General features: G+C 36.4%; 1 long non-coding RNA gene across 1 annotated transcript; it reads left to right on the top strand.

Annotated features, from left to right (window-relative positions):
• The first annotated feature begins 658 nt into the window (after positions 1–658).
• On the top strand, positions 659–1838 carry LOC111511198 (uncharacterized). Its single transcript, XR_002722874.2, has 2 exons — positions 659–908; positions 1400–1838. It is a non-coding gene; the product is annotated as an uncharacterized lncRNA (long non-coding RNA).
• The last annotated feature ends 20431 nt before the right edge of the window (positions 1839–22269 follow it).

Below are 22269 nucleotides of genomic sequence, written 5' to 3'. Positions count from 1 at the left end.
TGGAATATGCCATTGTTATACGGCTCGGGTAATAACTGCAATAAAAGGATTTTATTATCTGGGTATAGCAATATTTGCGAATGTGTTAGTACGAGGGTTTTCATATTCCCTGTATTCAGCTGCGTTTTGCGGCACAAGGATTAATATTCTTCTCTCTGCAATCTCTCTAGACGCAATGAAGTACTTCGGAGTTTTGGGACAAAGTACTTGTCTCATTACCTATCATCCTGTATATGAACAGCAGTGAATTTCTGTAACCGGAAATCACGTGGCGAAGCGAGGGAAATGTCAAAATTCAAAAATTAGATATGAAATTGATTATTTTGTAATAAATATAACAGATCATAAATATATCAATCAGAAATGTCTGTTGTGGAAAATCAAAAGGGACAGAGTAAAATCTCCAGATTAATTAAAAATGCTGAAAAAGAGAGTTGTCAAAAGCATCTTCAGTTAAGAGCATTAAATGATGCTGTGAAAAAATTAGGATATTTAGACATAAGTAAGGAGATACAAAATTTGTAAATATATAAGAGAGTAATGTAGCTAAATTTATATTCATATGTATGAACTTTGTTGGTGAACAAAATTTGAACCTGTGAAAATTATTAGTTCGTATCCAGGTAAAATGGATGATTTTCAGTTTTTTTGTCAACAAGATGATTTGCCAAGCCACGCTTTTCGATGCTCCACAATTTATAGAAGAATAATTAAAAAAACAATCAGAAAACGAATATAATACTGAAACTAAACTAAACCAATACTACCTACCGTATAAAGCCGATCCAAAAAATAAGGAGACCAAGAAAATTTTCTGTAGCAGATTTCCGTTTTACAAATTCACTTTCGAATGTTCCCACCTAACTTTGAGGGTAAACAACACTTCACATTTACAGGAGAGAAACCAGGTATTTATACCATTGATCTTAAAGTTCGAATTTTCCGTAAGATATATGCAAAATATATATCCAAAATGAAATGAAAGAACAATGAATTTGAATATAGTCAGGAACACTTTCCAAAATTGGCAGATTGAAAAAGACAATTCATACAACATATGATATATGACATTCTAATTATAAGTTGCATTCCGAATTTCATGCATGGTTGGTTATCATAGGACGTATTTTCAAGTTTCTTGATTGATGAGTTTATAATTTTTCAAGTCTTTTACACCGTTTATCAAGTTTTTTCTTCAACCACAGGTACATCTGCAGATTGTATTGCTTCCTGGTATGTTTCAATTTATTTGAGCGAACCCACCTCAGTTGTTGAGAAAGATTCCTGTACATTAATTTATAGGAATTTCAACTCGACAAAAACCTCTACTAAAATTAATAAAAATATAATCAATGATAAATGAAAGATGAGACCGTATAATTCATTTTCATTGTTTCAGATGTATCATCTTCCACAAATCCAGAATCTTCGTGTTACTGAAACTTCGCCATGAAATACCCGTTTCATCAACTTCAGAATCAACTTTTTAGTCATTGGAGAATTGAATCTAGTCATTGGAGCGATCATCGAACACGGTTATTGGAAGTATATTTAGCTTTTAACTTCACTTTTCTAGGTACTGAATCGAACATTGAAGAAACTTGTCGATAATTTTATTGCTCATAACTATCACTTTTCTCTAATCCACTTGTCAATTGTTTTTTTTTGTCTGAGCAATTTTTCTTACAATTCATCATTCCTTGTGTTACTGAATTATCCTAATGTTGCAATTCTATAATATCGAAATGTATTGTGTTCCCTGCCGTTTTATTCTGAATATGTTGATATATTTAATTGGCGACTCAACCTAAATATTTCAATAAAAAATCAACCCAGGACATGACATTTTGTGCAGTTTCGTAGTCCGGCTTGAACTCGATTGTTAATTACTCTAAGCACCTTAATCGGGATTCACGTGGGTAAATTCATCTGCCCAACAGTCTGTTTTACATCAAAATAATAATTATAATTCAGCTCACTGGTCGTGAGATCAATTTTACGAATGGAAATATTACGTAACTCGGCAATCTGCAATGGCACAATTGCATTGCAGTGTGATGTTTCACCATCCCACAATCCACGGGAGTGATGAATCCAGATAATTTGAATATCTCCGAAGAAAATCGATGTATCTTGGTTACCTCAGGGTTATAGTGTGGGTGACCTTATACCATAGTTACTGAAATTTCACCCAGACTGACAGAAGTTATGTTTCACAATTATTATAGAGCATCAAACTTTCTCTTCTTTATGAAAATCTCCATGGATGTCAAAATAATCTGCCTTTTTTGTGCTGAGTACATCGATTCATTCTGTGGCGACAGTTTATACAAGCTCGCTTTTGTGGTATATTGACTTGAGTTTGAACCAGATGAATTGAGGTTAATGAGCCAATCGTGCACAATTCTAAGATCTTTTTTCACTAGGCGATGAAAAACTTCACCAGGATCAATGAAATTGGTATTCAATCAATCCAGTTATCTTCAGTGGTGAAAAGCATACCTTAATCGAGTCGAAGGAGTTTGGTAGACAATCCATTTGATAAACCCCCATAAAAAACCCATTTTGTTCAGGTCAGGTGATTTAGGTGGCCACGCCCCAGGCCCACCCCTGAATATCCATTTTTGAATGAAATAATCGTTAAGGTATTCATGTACCTCAGTTTTGAAATGTGACGGTGCACCAACTTTTTGTAGCCACATTCTTCATGAGTAATTTTGGTTGGAAAATGCAACTTAATCTATGTTCGGCTGTAATTGATAACTAACATGATTTTGAACTATATTGAGGTATTCAATTGGAGTCACTACAATTGTCAACTGACATTCCAGTATAACATTACATGTTTCGAGACTCTTGTAGTTCCTCAACTCCCATGTAGTCCCCGGAGTCAATGTTAAGCTAAGATAAACTGAGAAATTCCTCAGCATCTCTCTCAAATCAAGTCCAGTTGATGTGTCACTCCACTCATCTCATCGACCAGTCTTTTAGCGATCAATCGATCGGAACGCAAACTAGTTGAAATAACAGAGAAGCCAAATTGGTAAAGTCGCCGGATAATTTGTTCCATTTAGTCCACATTATTAGTTGAAATGGTCGATATTAGAGGAGATAATTTGGCCTTATTACGGATGCCCTACTGGGTGGCATTCGACACGACATTTCCTTTGATGAGACAAGACCGTTTACGGCGAACAATGCCGCGAGATCATTTTTCTGTACCAACTTGGAGGTTTCTGAGATCGATTGTTTCATCTACATGGACTGGGGAATGATAATTGTGCATCTCTATCAGGTTGCAGGTGAATTAGATTGTCAAGTCGCTAGTTTTTTTATTACGCATTTCGACCTGGTATTTTTCTTCAACGCGACAGCAAAAACGCTTACTGTTGCATATAAATACTGACATTCTCATCTTCCGAATCTATTCGTTGAAAAATTACCACTAGATTGAAACTGAAAACGCACAACAAAAATATAATGAGAAACAAAAAGTTTCAGTGTAAGAATTAAAAAAAATAGAAGGTATTGTTGAAAATTAATGGGACGGGTTTCACGATGAGAAAAGGTTTTTTCACTTTCAACCTCCAATGAGTGTTAATCAATAATACAATTCGCCAAACTTAATCAACCAAATGATTATTCTTTCAGTTTTTAAGCTTACAAAGCTATTGGACACGTTTGTCAGAACTGTTAAAATATGAACAGTACAATACATTATAGAAAACATAATACAATAGACAAATAGACCTTCCAATTTTTTCTCGTGATTTTTGTCTATATTTTTGAATTTTCCAAAAGTCTGTTGTATAATCTATGACTTTTGAGACTGCGGTAAACAAGTTTGTATACGAAAATCATATTTTCTGAGAATGTAATATGTATGAATTAAAACATTTGCTTTTCAAGCCATTGCTTCATTTGAACGGTATTATTTCCCATCAAGAAGCAGTGTAAAATTAAAACACGACATTGTTTTCGATTGGTTTTCTTCTGAAGGTTAGTACTAACTGTAAAAGCAGTGCTCCGACTCAATACATCTCCAACCACACTGTTCCGAAACTTTTGGCGAAATTCAGAAACATAAAACACATATATGGAGTCTTCAATAGGAGACCTACTGTTTCACAGAGAAAAACACCATCAATTCCAACTATATCTATAATGTACGATATCATATTCAAACACTTACGCCTCCGATTCTCCATTTTTTCAGCTAGCGAAAAATCGAACCTCAGAAAAACCTGTAAAGAAATAGAAATATCATTAATTTACAGGACATGACAAACAACTGTACAACACTGAAACATTTGGACATGAACAGTCCGTGAAGTGTTGAGTAACAAGTGGTGTAGTTGCCCAAGATGCACAGACAACTTTTATGCAATATAAACTTCTTAGAGTTCAGAAAATTGTTAAAGTCCACATTGTGCAAGTATCAGTACACCTGCCTAAATGTGAGACTAGGAAACCGCAATGAATTGTTTCCTTATAAAGACAGAGAAATAATTTTTCAAAAGAATATGATCGATTGAACGAACAAAAGTATATGCCATTCTGAATATGGCTGATGGAGACTGTACATTTTATACCTCATAAGTTTTTACTGCAAAAGGTAGAAGGAAATAGTTTAAAAAAAATTTGCTTGGTTCTAAACTAGTAATTACAGCTACAGCAACACCTGCAGCTGATTAGCGTGTATGAGTCCCTTTGCCTGAAGAGTTTATGAAAGACAGCAACTTCCTCACATCTCCAACGAATTGAGTAATTTTTTCACGTTGAAAGTTTCTCGTTAAAAGTGTCTTTTGGCCCACTCTGTACTATCGAATTTGAGACTACTCTTCCAGAACCTACTTCTTCTATTGTGGAACATTACAATGAGTTTTCAACGAGGATGGAGGATGAAACGGTATTTGAATAACAGGACTTATCTTGAGACGGTTGCTTGAAAGGCATGGTCATTCCAAAATCTACTTTTCTATTACTCCTTGTATAAGAACTACCAACTTTGTGAAATGAGCGACAACTCGTACTTCCCCAGAACGCCGCTAATCATCGAAACAATGAATCAATTACACAAATTGCTGCTGCGAGACTATCGCATATGTCGTGCTTCACAGGAATCACTTACTAATGCCTCTCTGGAAGTAATAACCCCATGTCTGCCTATTCGCCAATATAATTAGTATCACATCTGTTATCAACTCGGTAAAAATTCTAATTATTCGATTGGATCGGTCCAATGCGCTAACCGCATTCGCCGGAGGTCCATTTAACTGGCTGACTATGTACGTGGAGGAAGAAAATGAATACACTCTTCACAGGGACCACCCTTGAAAAACAAATTGGATGTTGTTATTGATTGTGGTGGATATTCATGGAGTCGGTCGTATTGCTGAAATTGCCTGATGGGCAATCAAATGGCAATACTTCATTGTCAGAAGATTTTAGTCTCATCGACAAAACACCATACAGAAGACAGTCCTTGAAACACAACATAATATAGCCTCTGATATCTATATTAATATAAATGTGAGGATGGAGGTATGCATGTATGTATGTTTGTGGCTTTTTCACGCCTAAACGACTGAACGAATTCAGATGAAACTTTACATAAATACAGCTTATACATTAGAATAACATATAGGGTACAATTTACAGAGGTTTCGTGTAATTTTGGACATAATTTAACGGGCAACAATTAGTACATATATATGATTTGAAGAAATATAACATCCATAACATTTTGATGAGTTAAAATATGATATAACATGAAATTGTCATTTTCTATTGTGAAAAAAAAAGTTGAATGCGAATCACAAGAATGATCTTCTACAGGAAATTTTTCACTGTACAAACTGATCAATAACCATAATCTTGCATAGAAGAAAAACAATCAATACTATTTAATGAACGTGCTCATTATTTTTAATTTTCAATGAATATCAATGAAAGTGTTGTGAATGAAGAAGTGAAATGCGGATCACAAGAAGGATCTCCCGGTTGACCTGCAACCCGTCGAATTTACGTAACAAACGAACTCGATCATAACAAACATCGAAAATAATTGCGGCTGACATTCTATATCGATGTCGTGCGTATCCTGCATCGAATCGCGCGACAGCAGGATCGTTTATTGCAGGAACATAATTGAGATTTATTGCCGGAGAACGACTGGTCATTTTCTTCGAACGGTTATAGTCCCGGACGCGAAGAATTGATTTTTTGTCGTTGTGTTCCATTTGAGACACAATGTGTTGCGATTTTTTGGATTATTTTTTCATGCCCTGTTTTTTCTGAATATAATACGCATGGTGATGAAGAGTGTCAGTTTGAATAGCAGAGCAAACTTTGAGAAACCGAGGTTTTGGCTCTCTACTATTCCATATAATTTCAAAACAATTTCAAAATAAACTCTTTACAATGATGTGTAGATTATGCAAAGAAGTATATAAGAAGTATATAAACATATGCAAGAGTCAAATCATTTCCAAGTTCCCATCTCAATATTTAACTTTTTTTTCATAATTTGACAATAATTTTACATTCATTAGCACATTCCAAGGTCGATTTTTCATCATCACAACCTTTATTATGACTGTCAAAACCCAAAATTGACGTTAGTTCCTAGGATATGAAACTTATCTCATTTCAGGCTGGTCAACGTCATTTTTGGCATGATAATTCAATCATTTTTCTGGAGAGAAAGGTTAGATTGACTGCATATAGAATTGTGCACAACACCAATTGTACAAAACAATCTAATGCAGAGTACACTAGACTGCTGGCTGACACTGAAAGCCACAGCATTCTGTGAATGACCTCTTACATTATGCATCTAACTGTCAACTACGAACTGCTTTATACAGTACTTTTCCGGGAGAAAGGAATATTAAGAGCAGATAGTTGTTGGTTCACATATGGATCAAAAACACCTTCCGGTTCTGGTGCTTATACTTTTGGCCTACCCGCTTGGGATCAAATCAGGTTATTAGAGTTCGGCATCATCTGACCTGAAATACCACTCACCATACAAACTAATCAGCTTCATTAAGAAGCTGGGTTTATTTGGTCCAGTTTGAAGACATATGAGCTACAATAAATTGTTGCCAATACGTGCACTCACTTTTGACCTAACATAACCTCTACAATTGAGGTGAATGATTTTCAACATATTCTATTGGAAATAGGGATAAATAGAACAGAAGCAGAGTAGAAAACAGCCAAAAGATGATAGAGAATATTGGGCTGAGAGAAAAGTAATGTAATAGAGGGCGTTTCAGGTGCCAAGTTAGATTTACTGAATGCTCAGCAAATACTCTTCGAATTTATGGCTGAATATTAGGGATACTATGACGAACATACTGAAGAAAAGATGGTAGTGCAGCTCTCTCTGGTACAAGATCATCAAAACTGCCCCTCTAATATTCTCACCCTCAGTGGGATTCATATAAACAAAGGCCAATAAATTATCGACCCCAGGAGGAATAATCAAGACGACAAAGCCTACAGTCCTTAAATTTCCACTAGAAAATTTCTGAGCACCGAACATTTGTCATTCTGTCAACCGGAACAAAAAATCAATAAACACTGAAACTCTGGAACAAAAACCATATTCATTTCGCGCCGCCTCCAAACCGTTCTCGTTCCTCATGTAAACCGAGATTGCACACGTCGAAATAAAAGAACCAACATCGCAAATGGCCACGCTTTGGTGTATCTCGTGCGTCGGCTGGCGTGTTTTGTGTCCGAGTTGGGGTGTCGTGGGTGTGAAATATCGTCCAGTTCGATTCATGCCGCATCTGCTTCTCAGTTATTCATTGTGGGGTCCCAGAGGGCCATGGAAGTGGAGCCGTTGTAATCTGAATGAAATTAATCTTTGATGCGTGCTAGGCATCGCTGATATCAGTCTTTCTCTCGCGAGGTACATGAGAAATTTAGAACTAGCAACAAAACTGATCTTTATGCTCAACTAGCGACCCACCCCGACTCTGCACTGGTGCAATGCTGAAACTGAAAACAAAGTTACCCATCGGAAATTTAGGGCATGGATAAATACCCCCCTTTTACCCCAAAGTTGACACCCCAATCGGAATATTGAAAAATTATTGTCTTTACACTTCTAAAACATGAAACGATCCTACATACAACATTTCAGCTTCCGAAAACATAGTGGTAAGGGGAAACAATGATGAAAAATTAATTTTCATATGTAAACGCCCCCCTTTTACCCCCACAGGGAAGCCCCGGCTGGAATATTGAAAAATTATTTCATATTGCACATCTACAACATAAAAGGAACCTAACTATAAAATTTCAGCGTTCTAAAATATAGTGGTTCAAAGAAACAGTGACGAAAAGATAACTTTCATATGTGAACGCGCCCCTTTTACCCCAATGGAAGGTGCCCCAGTTGGAATGGTCAAAAATCCTTAGTTAGTCCGCATCTTAGACCTGAGAAGCACCTTTATACCAAATTTCAGCTTCCTGGAACTTACCAGTACGGAGAAACAGAGTTAATGAATGTTAAGTGACTCTCTCATTTATAATTTTAGAATTGATGAGACTCTCTACAGTGGCTGTGAATTTATTGTCAAATTTTCTCCATAACTGATGTCAGGAATTCGAGGTACGCAGCATCTCATCAAGCTACTTTCCAGTAAAGTCTGCAGTACCACAGGGGTCAACTCTGGGGCCTATAATATTTTGAAATTATTCGGTTTATCATAATTTTTCAGTTTCAGCTGTGGATGTGAGTTCAAAAAGGGGCAGAAGAGGTACAACATGATCATATGTTCCATAGATGAACTTGAATGAGAATTTGTTTTATAATCACTATTATTGAAATGGTGTCGCTAACAAACCCTTTGAAGCGCAGGACGACCAGATTTTTCTTCGAAGTTATGCAATAATTGTGTATTACTCACTTTCTACAGATTAGAACAATTGAGTTGCAGTGAAATCGTATAATCAGTGGAACTGAATCTTCCCTTATTATAAACAAATTCAGGACACATTTTGCCACGAAACTCATATCTCACATCCTTCCTGCTAGAAAAACCGATAAAAAAGTTGAAGCAGCATGCAACAACTATCAATTGCGAGTGCAGAAATGTCACGATGTCAGGTCCGTCTTCAGGCCGTTTAAGATTGAATGAAATTCAGGAACTACGAACCATTTGTGGAGCTGAACCACTTCTAAAAGGGTGAATAATCTAAAAGGGTGGAATATTAGTGGTTCAGAACGACTGGATTCCATCTCTGTCGAGATTAAATAATGAAAAAATGTTTTATTTTTCTTCTTGAAAACCAATCACGTATAGGAACTTATAGCGTTATCACAAACGCAAAGTACAGAAATAAAACTGAAAATTGGACAAGTCAACAACAGAATGAAAGTTTTCAAACACCACTAAATGCATTTTAGGATCTCAACAAATAGACATGTAAAACAAGTTGTCAGTTTCTACATTGGAATATAAATTCAACAGGGGACAAAAATTCAATTCTATTTGATTATTCAGTAAATTTTCAGTATTCCAAAGTCTATTCATTTTCAAGCATTCCAAACGTCAAAATTTGTGCAACAAACTTGTAGTATTTTTTTTTTTTTTTTTTTTTTCTGATTGATTCGGCCGTTACTTGATGAAGATCCATAGTAATTTCACAAACTACACTTAAACGATTTGATCTCCACTAACTTTAGTTAGTGGAGATCAAATCGTTTAAGTGTAGTTTGTGAAAAAACTTGTAGTAGACAAACAAGGTCTTACCTTTCAACGTGTGATTCCTAACTTTTCTCTACCAAACGTGATACATCATAGTCATGATTGAACAACACCTTAGCCTAAAGAAGGTTTTCAAATGTGGAATCAGTTTTCTCATCCAAGAAAGTACTCCTATGTTCTCTCATTCTTCGGGAACATGTTCTTTCTGTTTGTGCGATATAAACTTGAGAACAAAGATATCAAGTCAACTTATATGATCATTTTCAATTTGATGAAGCCTTTTTTCCTGCAATGCAGGGATAATGATGGGAAATCCGCTGAGCCCTTCGTTATTTAAAATTTTCATGAATAATATCAACATTTACTCGAAATTGCATATTACTTCATTTTCAAATAACAAATATAGAACCTGAAGGAAGTGCATGTGGTGGAAATCTTTTGAAGGATCACTTACACTGATGAAGATGTCAAATTGAAACTGAAAGGTTCCTTGGAAAACGTTTCCAAACAAGTCTCAACATACAACTGAAGAGTTCACTTCAGTCCCTTGTAAAACATAGAGAATCATCAAGAGACGGTCCTGCATTTTCCTTAAATATTGTATCATAATTACGATTGCTCAGCTCTTCGAGTAGTCGTAGGTACACATTAGGATCAGTCGTGTCTTTTGCGTGTGAACAACTGGAACGTGAGAGAATTGAATCAAATGCCAGCATTCAAATTAAAACACCTCATGATATTTTTGATCTAGTTATAGAAACGCCAGCGCAACATGGAATGGGATGATTCGGAGCATCAGTTAGTCTATGGGCCCCTATAAATTTATCACTAATGAGAACACGAATATTTCGAAACGCTTATCAATTCCATCGTTTCTATATACTAGGATCTGGTGAACGCCTGTAAAAAAAACATCACCGGCTACTATCAGTGATAATGAAAATAACTGATGACGTATTGATGATTCTGAGCAGTGTTTAGACATGTTTAAATATAACCAACAGAATTTTTGCGTCGGTATTAGTCAATGGATTCATTACTTCACTCCGGAATCAAAACGATCGTCATCTGAGTGGAAATCAACTGGTCCAATGCGCCTGAAAGCACAACAATCAGCTGGAAAGGTTATGGCTTCGGTATTTTGAGATGTACGTGGTATAATATTCATCGACTATCTTGAGAAGGGAAATACCATCAACAGTGGATATTATATAGCGTTTGAAGGCCGAAATTGCAAAGATACGACCGCATATGGCAATGAAAAAATTATTGTTTCATCAAGAAAATGCACCGTGTCACAAGTTAATCGAAACTACATAAATTGAACTTCAAATTGCTCCCAAATCCACAGTATCCACCAGATCTGGCTCCTAGCGACTATTGGCTGTTCGCAGACCTCAAAAAAGGCTTATATGCTGGTAAGAAATTTCGCTCGAATGGAGAGATTATATCGCTGAAACTGAGGTCAATTTTGAGGCAAAAGATAAATTGCCCTACAAAAGTGATATGAAAATGTGAGAGTGGCGCTGAAATGATTGTGTGGCTCTTGACAGAGATTACGTTGATGAGTAAAGCCAATTTCGAACAAAAACCGACCAACATGTCCGCATCAAGCCCATAGACTATATAAAGAACTCACTAGTCATGCAATCAAGTCGAATGAGATGAAAGAAAAGTGAACGTTCAAATACTTGAGAAATTTTGCACAATTTAGATTTTTATATAAAATTGAAGAAATCTGCTAATCATCAAAACGTGATATTGAAATAAGTTTTTGTGGTCATCATCCTCCACTGTAGATTTTCTCATGGTCGTGTTCATATTAGTTGCAGCGTTCATTGAAGCAATGAACTGGGAGATCAATATTGATAGTAATATGTGTAACAATTATTGCTTAAAGTCTTATTTTTTTTCGGATTTCAGCAGGAAGAAATTAACGAATACCAAATGTGGGAAATTTTGGAAATTTCTGAATATAAAATACCAATTTCCATAATTGGTATATCAAGTTCCATTAGAAGTAACTGACAGTTGGTCAGTTACTTACGAATTAGTCTTTATTTCTGGGACAAAACACAAGCATTACAGGAAAATCCTCAAGACGCTCTAAAAGCGGTGCCTGTGCGAAAGTAGCGATTCACATTGGATTTGAATAGCTGTAGATTGAATTCATTTGGGAAAACGTTCTCAGGACGTACTCGTATGTGTTTATGAATGAACGAATGCTTTTAAATATCCAAATATCCCTCTTTTCTGAAGTATGGCATGTGATAACAACAAATGTTTTCGACTATGTACCAATTCATATTCACGGTACGCGAAAAATAACCATGTGTTGTGTTGTGTTGTCCTTTCGTTCTTCCTTAATTGAGGCATCTCATCAACATTTGTATTGGAAAGAATGTTTTCACAACTATGTGGAAAGCAGCATTGGTAAATCCAATACCAAAAAACAATAATCCAGTAGAACTAACAGATCTGCGAGCCATCAACATCCTTCCTGCTTGCTCTAAAATAATGGAAAGAATCATAGAACAACAGCTTCGCTCACGCTTAGATAGTAATAAACTACTGCCAACAGTATAATCGAGTTTTGGGCGTGGTCACAGCTGTACTACAGCTCTACTGAAGGTGACCGATGATATTTTCAAAGCGAGTGACCGAAATCAATGGCTCTTCTAGATTTCAGCAGGGCATTTGACACCAGCAATCATGAGCTGTTATTGTCGATCTTACACTACATTGGCTTGTCGAATGATTCAGTTTTTTTTTCTTTTCTAAACCATCTACATATCAGACGCCAGGAAGTTGTTCTTGATGGAGTTCATTCCACGCCTTTGAATTAAAAAGACAGGCCTCCTTCAAGGATCAATTTTTGGCCCCGTCCTATTTACAATATATACCAGTCAATTAGTAAAATGCCTTCAGTATTGCAGTGTACGTCTTTATGCCGGTTACATCCAAATCTATTACTCTTATGAACCACACAGGGTAGATGACGCTAATAGGCGTATCAGTCATGATCTCGACACATTCTCATCCCTTGCTAAAAAAAGGGCCCAATGAATAATACATCTGAGTCGAAAATACTAAACCAGAAAGTTTATCTCTCACTCAAGCTGATTTAGGGAAATCGAAAATCCCTCCCTAAAAACACAAGAATTACTCTATGTGACAGTCCCGTTATTTCATCTTTGAATTATGCAGATGTATTCTATGGACCTCACAATTAGGAACAATAAAAGACTGCAAAAGATTCAAAACTCCTGCCTTTGCCTTATTCACGGGGTATGTAGAAGGAACAGAATCTCATCAAAGCTGTCAGAAACTTGTTGGCTCAATATGTTGCTGCCCCTATACTGAGTGTGGCAGCATCTTCCAATTTTCAGCAAATTGGAAGTTGCTGAGTAGTTTTTTGAGGTCCATGAAAATTTGAGCAAGGAAGTGGCATAGAGGATTACGAAGACCTTTTTGTGTTTAACCACTAATATACTGCCCGTTACTCATGGAAGGGACTATAAACTGAAACTAAAACTTCGATTGGTGTTGTAGAACATATTTTTGACCTATATTCACTAGCCATGCTCTCAACAATATCTATTTCAAAACCCTCTCTCACTAATAGCATCAAGATTTCAAACTAGATACACATGTTATCTTACGAGCTTTGCGAAATTGTTTCAGCCCCGCCCCCCGTTATTTTAGATTCGCATCAAGTATTTTTAGTTAATTCAAATCTGTCAAGCATCGTCACGATTTGGATATTAATGCAAATGAATTGCCCGTATTGAAATGAATAAAATAGTTCTTAATTATTGAGTGGTTTTTGTATGCTCATTAAGTAAGGCTGAAGAATTGGAGATGGTAGTGAACAGAAATTACAGTAGAAAAATCCAAAAGAATTAATTGAAACTTAAAAATCTTCAGAAGTTCTGGATGATCTTGCAGAACACTGCATTGAATGAAACATCAAGAAATGGAAATAATGGATGTAACTTGAAGTTATAACTGAAGCCAAGAATAAAATTCAACAGTTTGAGGGTTAGTTTTCAATTCTGATTGTTGTCAAATGTCATTCCTGCTCGGCTGTACATTTCAGGAACAGCAACAGTAATTTCAATTTCAATAAAATACATGCCAGAATTGTTGAACCAATTTTATTGCAGCCAACATAAGCAGAATGTAGATAAACACTGTTGGAAGATGATCTTATTGTCCTATACCTGAAAGAACATGTTATAAACTGGTTAATTAGTACTACAGTCCTGTGACAGTCCCGTCTAGTTTCTTTAAAATCTTTCGTGATTCAAGTGCCATGCCAATTCCATTCTGTTCTCGAAGTTCTATGCATATAGAGTTAGAGGATTACTTTTGCATTGGATATTAGATTTTCTCATTTTCAGGGAAGAAACATCGCTGTTGGCAACCAGAGTTCTGATATTAGAAATATTATCAATATTCTACGTAAACGACGCAGATCATTTATCAGTACCAGCATCAGTCGCTTTATATGTGAATGAATCTTCAGTCCATTGAATACTTGGATCATGAACAACTCGGAGAAAATGTTTCAGAGAGGATGATCTCTCTGAAACATCCAAGTAGTTTTATTGATATATTGTTCAAATATGAAAATTATAATTGAGAACTTTATACAGCTGTAGAAGTGTATTTTGGAATAACCAATATAAAAAACTGAAAGTTTGGATGATCGCTACGATGTAATGAAAGAAAATTACACAATACACATAACTTGCTACGAATTTCCATCAGACGAACACTTTTCATTTATTATTGTCTCTGTGGCAAATCGGAGAGAGTTATGAGTATCATTTATAAAGGCCTGATACATAAATTAGACGTTCAATTAGCGATGCAATTATAGCACCGCGGTTTGTCTCACAGTTAATCAAATTATGATATCAGAACAACTGAACGGCGTGTATGTAAGTACGGAACAGGTATATGTATCATGATGATTGGGAGCAGGTTCATTTCGTTGTTTTGTGTCGGTATTGTTTCGACTGAATCTTGATGATGTTGATAGAGGCACAAAAGGAGAAGGAAAGAAAAAAATACGATGGTGTTTGGAGATATTTCAGAACAGTCCATATGTGATGAATCATAATCTGCATAAATGAAGAGGTCAATAAGAACTTGGTACAAATATGGAGGAGAAAAACTTGTACTAGAAATCCTGGGAACGACACACTCTATGAAGGTTTACTATAGATCAATTAGCTGTATTTTTTAGTATCTTTCAAGGTATATTTTCCAGTATTTCCATGCTACTCCGCTCAATTTCTCATCTAGTTCCATACCAAGGTCCTTAGATACAGTTTATGATCTGTTTATGGCCGACTCGTCATCTTGTTCGTTGTCGGTGGATTCTTAGTCTTCTGGCAACCAGTACAAAAAAATCATTTATCTCTTTCTTCGTGTTTCCAAATAGACGGATGGCTATTTGGAGCGGAGCTCCATACACGAGAAAAATACTCCAAAAAAGATCTGATCTGAACTTCATAAAGCATCAAAAGTTGCTGGGGTGTGTACAGTTTTTTGATTCGGAACATTGTTCCAAGATTTAGAGAAGCAGCCTTTACAATTTCAGCGACATGATTGTGCTACGACATATTGGTGTTCATTTCAACCCCCAACAAACTTACCGAAGCAGAAAGCGGATTTGTCTGACCTGACATTATTATTTCCTTTTCCAAAAAATTTATCTTTTTAGAGAAAACTGATGCCTGGGTTTTTGTGGCATTGAATTGAATCTGGTAACTGTCACCTCAACAACTGAGAACAACTGCTTCTTTTTCTGTGTGTCATTTTCAAATGATATAGCACAAGAGTTAGAAGCGCTTGTTTTCAATAATGAAGCATAGACAGATCATGAATGATCCTCTAGCTTGCCTATAGAGTGTCTTCAATTCAGGAATAGGAAATGTAGTGATAAATCAAGGTGAAATTTTGAAGATGAGCAGAAAAGAGTAGTGGTTCGAAAATACTTCCATGTAGTATACCTTGTTGTATAATTAGACTCACACATAGTAGCTATCGCTACTTGTCGAGTTATAATTATCCGAGTAATGTTCTCGAAAACTATACACTATAAAATAATATACATTGGTAGTTGTTGAATACCATTTCAGGTAGTTATTGAACATCTGTACAAAGATCAAAAAAACAAAAACAATTAGTATTTACATAGCAATGCATCACTTGAACGAATATAGCCAATAAGAGTTTATTTGGAAAGTTTCCAAATTTATTTTTCGTCTAACAAATTTTTTAAAGAGTTGCATACAGCATCAGTATGTCTCTGTGACTTCACACCATTTGTCTAACCGCTGATGAAAACGTCCATCCTGATTAGTCATGACTGACATTTACAGCACCATCAACATTCAAAAAAAGGATGATATATTTCACGATCGACCAATAAAACGCAAACAGCACGCCAATTGTCTCCCGGTCCGTCAGTTATGACGAGCTCAATTCTCTCTCCAATAAAACCCCAATGATTTATAGATGATGGTAGAAATCTCATTGAAAACATGATCGGATTATATGGGTATCTATTAACAATAATTATAGCTGATGAATCGCAATCGATCATATGGCAATAATTATCATGAATAATGAAGCTAACCCGTACCACACGGGTATGAAGATTTCTAATAGAGCAATTTATTACCACCCGCGCTATATGCGAACCTTTCCTTTTGGTACGGGAAAATTGGATCAAAATATCCCGACAACAAGCCTTGGTGAAGGAGTATCAATGAGGTACACTCAAGTCCAATGAATTTTAAACTCCGACTCCATAGGAACAAAAACAAAAAGAGTTGCACTCAAAAAACACTCGGGACCTTCAAATAATGGATCTTGTTGAAGCATGAATTTAGAATTGATTATATGGTGATTGAGGTTTGATCTAACGGCAATCCATAAAAGAGTTGCTGCTGCTGCTGTTGAAAGATAAATATGCTTTCTCAAAAACTAATAACCTCGAAAATTCTAGTGATCCGAGGATGAACAGAATCGTTGCAGAATTACAGGAAAAGAAAGAGAAAGCTTTGATGACTCTTAAAAAGAATCACTAATTTTGTGTCTTGACTTGGTTCTGCATCCGTACAAAATTCAACTGACCCAGGAACTGAAGGTAAACGACCATAGATAACAACGTGTGTTCGGATGAATGGCTACGTGAACAAACAAAATTGTCGAACTTGGGAAGATATGAATCCATATAAGACCCAAAAGCGTCTTCGTTTCATTTGAATTTAAAGACAGGAAGCGCTTATGTGAAGCCTTTATGGGCTTTGAACAGTTACGAAATCATACCAATTCGATTTCAAAGTCAGCACGCAAGACGAAATTCTACCAAAAAACAAAACATCAGAAGGCTTTTTGGAGAAGGAAGTCAGCAACGAGTTGTCTTTCTTAGACGTATTGGTGAAGAGGACGGACACTAAATGGGAAACATCTGTGCATCGAAAACCAACTCACACAGGACAGTATCTGAACCAAGAATCCAACCACCATCAATCGACTAAGAAAGGAATCATCAAGTCTCTACTAGACCGTGCTTTCGTGCTCTGTGATACAAAGGAATGTCTCGAAAAAGAACTAGGCATAATCAAAAATGACCTTCAACGAAATGGTTATTCGAAAGTGATGGTAGAACAGGCTTTACCAAGAAGACAGCAAGACCTCCACAAGGAAAAAAGCCGCCACAACCAGTACTTGTACTTCCCTACATCAGAGGATTGTCGGAAAGGATAAGAATGATTGGTACCAAGTAGAACATCAGAACCTGCTTCAGATCTGGGAACACTATTCTTAGCAGGGTCAAAAACCAGGCCACAAAACATGGACTGCGATTCCAAGAAATGCATTCACCTGATACCCTGCGAGTGCGGAGAATCATACATCGGTGAAACTAAGTGATCATTGAAAGTTCGCATTGCCGAGCACAAGAAACACACACAGCGAGAAGAAACCAGCAAATCAAGAATAGCAGAGCACGTTTGGAGTCATCAACATAACATCATCCACAAGGAAGAACACTGGTTTAGGAGAAAATTTAAAGAAGCCGCATATATGTTGTCCAACAACGCATTTAGACAAACTAGCATAGAGATACGCAACATATACGGAACACGGCCAACTCCCGCCAAACGGTCAGCTCCCGCTAAAGCCGATGAAGCGGATAGAGGGAAGAGGGTATAGGTGCAAGCACTCACTCGAATGACCTATAAATAGTCAGATCTTGGAGAAATAAGTCCAGTTATTACCCAAAGACGATTGTGGATACTAACAATCGAAAAGTCGTGAATTAACTTGGTTTGGAATCCATTTAATTTCTGATCTTCATTTCTTGTTAATAATATTTTATTTGCATCTCGTGTTAACAGTTTAATTTTTTTCGATTTTTTGGTTGTAGTTTGTATTTTATTTCATTGTAATTTCAGTTTTTTCTGCTTAATATAATTGTTATTTTTCAGCTAATCTCTTTGTTAATTTTTTTCACAGATGATTTCAGGTATTTAAAATAAATTTAAATCATGTTAGACAACGAAAGTCTGAACTAATGAAATGCAGAGGTGAAATACTCCTTTCACTGATTTGCTTCATAACTTCAAATATGTAGTATCGCCTTCTTCGACGTTTGTTAAATTTTTTTCTGAGTATTAGCATAGTTCAACTAGTACTTTCTAGCTATTTCTGTGAGGCAGAACAAATATAGATGAGAAAAAACAACAAATAAAAACAAATTATCACAACGAGTTTCACATTCAACTGGACCATTGCTCTGAATACAGTTTTGTCAGATAGACTCATCTCTCTCGTCACCCACCCACTGCCACACAGAACCGTGTGGGACACCGCGGGAGCGTTACAATAAATGATCGTAATCAAGGAGTGTCTACAAAAAAGATGTGCACAAGAGTGGAATTATTACGATTGTAAGAGCTCGGTGAATCTTCAGGAATGAATTGAAGAAATATACAGTTATGTTTGGATGTATATATTGGGTATATTTATTGGGTGAGAGTTCAAATCAGGAAATTCTTGAAATACACTTCTCGTTGTCTAAATTAAACATTGAATGAGACTTTGAACTGTAAGTACATTATTTATCTGCTACTTGGATCTTTTTATGATTTCATTCTTTCAACTATAGGTTTTTGCTAGCAATTTTTATAGGACACTTGTGAGACAGCAAATAGAAATGAATTTTTCGTTCAATCAATGTTCCACCAAGCAAAAAAAATATGAAATGAATCACCATATTTAAGTTACGTTGGTAATCACCACATTCAGGATATCGTAAGTGCTAATAATAAATTAAAATATCATAAAGGTCGTAACATAATGATAATTTTTGGGAAAGAAAGTTTTTGGCTTTCTAATACTCCATCTTGATACAAAAAAAATGTGGGAATCTTCCAAAGAAAGGAAAGAAGTAATCAATTTTATAATAAGTAACTCTATACGTGGATATATAACTCCTTCAATTCAAATGATGATAATGTGCTTCATTTGAGGCCAAAGCTGGAATTATAATAACAAACCACTGGTTTACGATTATTCACAATTAGACGCTATATCATTACTGGAAGAAATCCAAATGCATCATTTCATATCACGACTAATAATAGTAATACATTATTTCATATTGATGTTTGGAGGTGTATGTAATCAATGCACTGGATATACAGACTATTTTCCCTGTCTAGCCCTATGATGAATGAGATTTATTTTTTCGGTTGTATTTCCGAATCAAATCTGCTCTCTATCTGTAAAGGAGTCAGTATAAGCCTTCAAAAAGGTAACTACTTGTACAACAATATGGAAAGGACATACGTTTTTCTACATAATAATCCTGATTGAATAGTCAGTGAAGAATTTGCATGAAGGAAGTCACAAATATATAAACTGGGTAGTGAAGGACCAAGGAAGGATCCTTGAGGAGCACCTTTAGTTACGGGCAGAGTCTCTGATCTAACCAGAGACAGAGCAAACTGAAGAAGCTGAGTTTATCGCACAGGATGTCAAAGTCAAGAGTGTCGAAGGCTCTACTGTAGTCTAGAAGTACTAAACAAGTTAATTTAAATTCGTCGAAAGCTTTGAAGAGGTCTTTGGTGATGGAAAGTGAAGCTACGACTGTGTTGTGTTGAGGTTTGAAACCGGAAAGCAAGAGTGTGACGATTTGGTGATCATTTATGAAGCTGCAAATTTGGTCCTCCATGATCATCTCAAAAACTTTTGAAAGACAAGGAAGGATGGTGATAGGTCTTAGGTCAGAGAACTCCAAAGGGAATTGCACTAATCTAAAGGAATTATCACATCGTTCTTCCAACAACTTGGGAAAACACTCTTAGTTAAAGTGGCATCAGCGAGAAAAAGTTAACAGTGATGGATCATTAGAAGTGATATATTGTCTGAGCCAACTGCGTTAATTCTAAGACGATTCAGGCAATTTTGTATAACTGCAGATGGGACCGCATTGAAATAAAAAGGTTTGGCAATTACTGAAGAAAAACGGTATCGTTCTAATAATCGAATTTGATAGTTTGAACGCTCGGGTTGGGGAATTCAACTGAAGTTTATGTTAATGAGGTTCGCGTCATTAAAGTTATTCGGGATTTCTGTATTGTTACGTCGGTGTAATCTAAGTTGCTTTATAATTTTTCTTCACAAGATAAAATCGAGGTATAGCTCCGGTTGTGTAATTCCTGAGAATGAGTTTGCTTAAGTTTCTTAAAGGCACGGTCTCTGAGAGCGATCATTTCCTTGATAGTGTAAGTCAGCCAAGGGGCTGGTGGGTTGCTGACTTTTTTGGTGAGGAGGGGGGTGTGTCTGTCAAATAGTAGGATAATATTTCTTTAACATCATTAGGCTGATAAAAAGTCTCCCCAATATTCTTAATATCATTACGAAGTAGTTCGTGATTGAGGCTACCAAAATCAGGATAGAAAATAAATTTGACTCTCAAAGCTATATGGATGGTGGTGATCTGGCAGGAAACAGCAATATGGTCGGATATTTCACCTTCAACACGACACTTCATTCGACACAAGGATGAAATCTTACAGTAAATCATTATTATCATTGTATCACGACACGGTAGAATAAATATTCATTGAGATACGTAGCTACAAAAACACATGACATCGAAGTGGGCAAAACTGAACTATTGAAACAACTAATATATAACATACAGCGACCAATTCTCGCCACGGACTCGATTCGTTTTTTCGAATGTTCCGCAGCATCCTCCAATCTCATAAATCAGCCATAATACCGAGGGCAGGCAGCACCAGCAACTTGCCCATTGAACAATATGTAATTGTTCGGCAGATGATTAATTTCCAGTCCTCATTCTAATTTATAGCTCCATGCAGTCCCAGGCTATCTCATACTATTTGTTATACTATGAGCGGGTTCAGATGCTCCGATAACCCCTCTCGCTTCCCCTATAATTACAGATTATCTAATGTTTATTTTTCGATCCTAATATTCCATCGTGGCCGGTATTAATTATTGTATTGTTACCGGCGCGAACTCACGCTGCCCTGATTTATGACCCCTTTGCCGAGACCTTTCATCTAAATCACTAACGAGTGAATTCAATTTTAGCATTCCCACACCAAGGCAGGCTTTGAGGAATTGGACGAGATGATTTGTGCCTGTCGCTCGAGTTGGCCGCTTCTAGATATGCAGGCGCGTTAACGCCTTGAATGACCATTTCCTTGAAGTCTGTTCCGCGATTGATGGTTTCAAAACATCGTTTGTTGGTCAATGGATTTCACAAAATGTTGGACTTTTTTACTACATCGCCACTGAAACACAATTTCTTTCAGTGCACGCTTCCACAAGATTTCTTAAAGGAAATAGCAGTATTATTATCAAGTGATAAAAGTGACACACGAAACATTTACTGACTTCTCAGAAGTTGACTGTTTTTCAACAGTGATGTATGCAACTCAGGAAATACTTGTTTTACAAGAAAACATATTACAAGTTGTTGCCCGAGGCTTGGTCAGCATAGAATTTGGTTTGCCACGTTAAGTTTTACGACAGAGCATTTTCAATGAACAGTTACAACATTTTTTCATTAATCCAAAACTTCGGGTTTCCAACTTCAAAACTGACGAATGCAATACAATCTTTGAACACCTATTTTCCTTCTTGAGGAGTGGAAATTCTTGATTCCCTATCTTGATGCCTATTTACGCTATACAAAGAACCTACCTGCATGTTTCAGCCAGTAATTTATGTTTTTACTTCAAGAATACAGTGACTAAAAAATATGTCAGCTGCTTCAGGTAATATACAGCTTGAAGAATCGAATTTTGTTACCAATAAAGAAATGTCGCAAAACTAACACAACCGTCAACGACGTCTGTCCCTGGTCGTCTACCCGCGTTCGGGGCGCGTTTTCGGTGATGGAGCTTCATTACTTAAACCCGCGCATCGTCCCCCGTCATCTTACAGTAGACGCGACGTGTAATGGCTCACTTTGTTACAT

This window comes from Leptinotarsa decemlineata, unplaced genomic scaffold (genome assembly GCF_025532065.1).
Source record: "Leptinotarsa decemlineata unplaced genomic scaffold, Ldec_3_MD MMD2_P_RNA_scaffold_12, whole genome shotgun sequence".
Classification (NCBI taxonomy): domain Eukaryota; kingdom Metazoa; phylum Arthropoda; class Insecta; order Coleoptera; family Chrysomelidae; genus Leptinotarsa; species Leptinotarsa decemlineata.
This window is presented reverse-complemented; position numbering and strand designations above follow the sequence as displayed.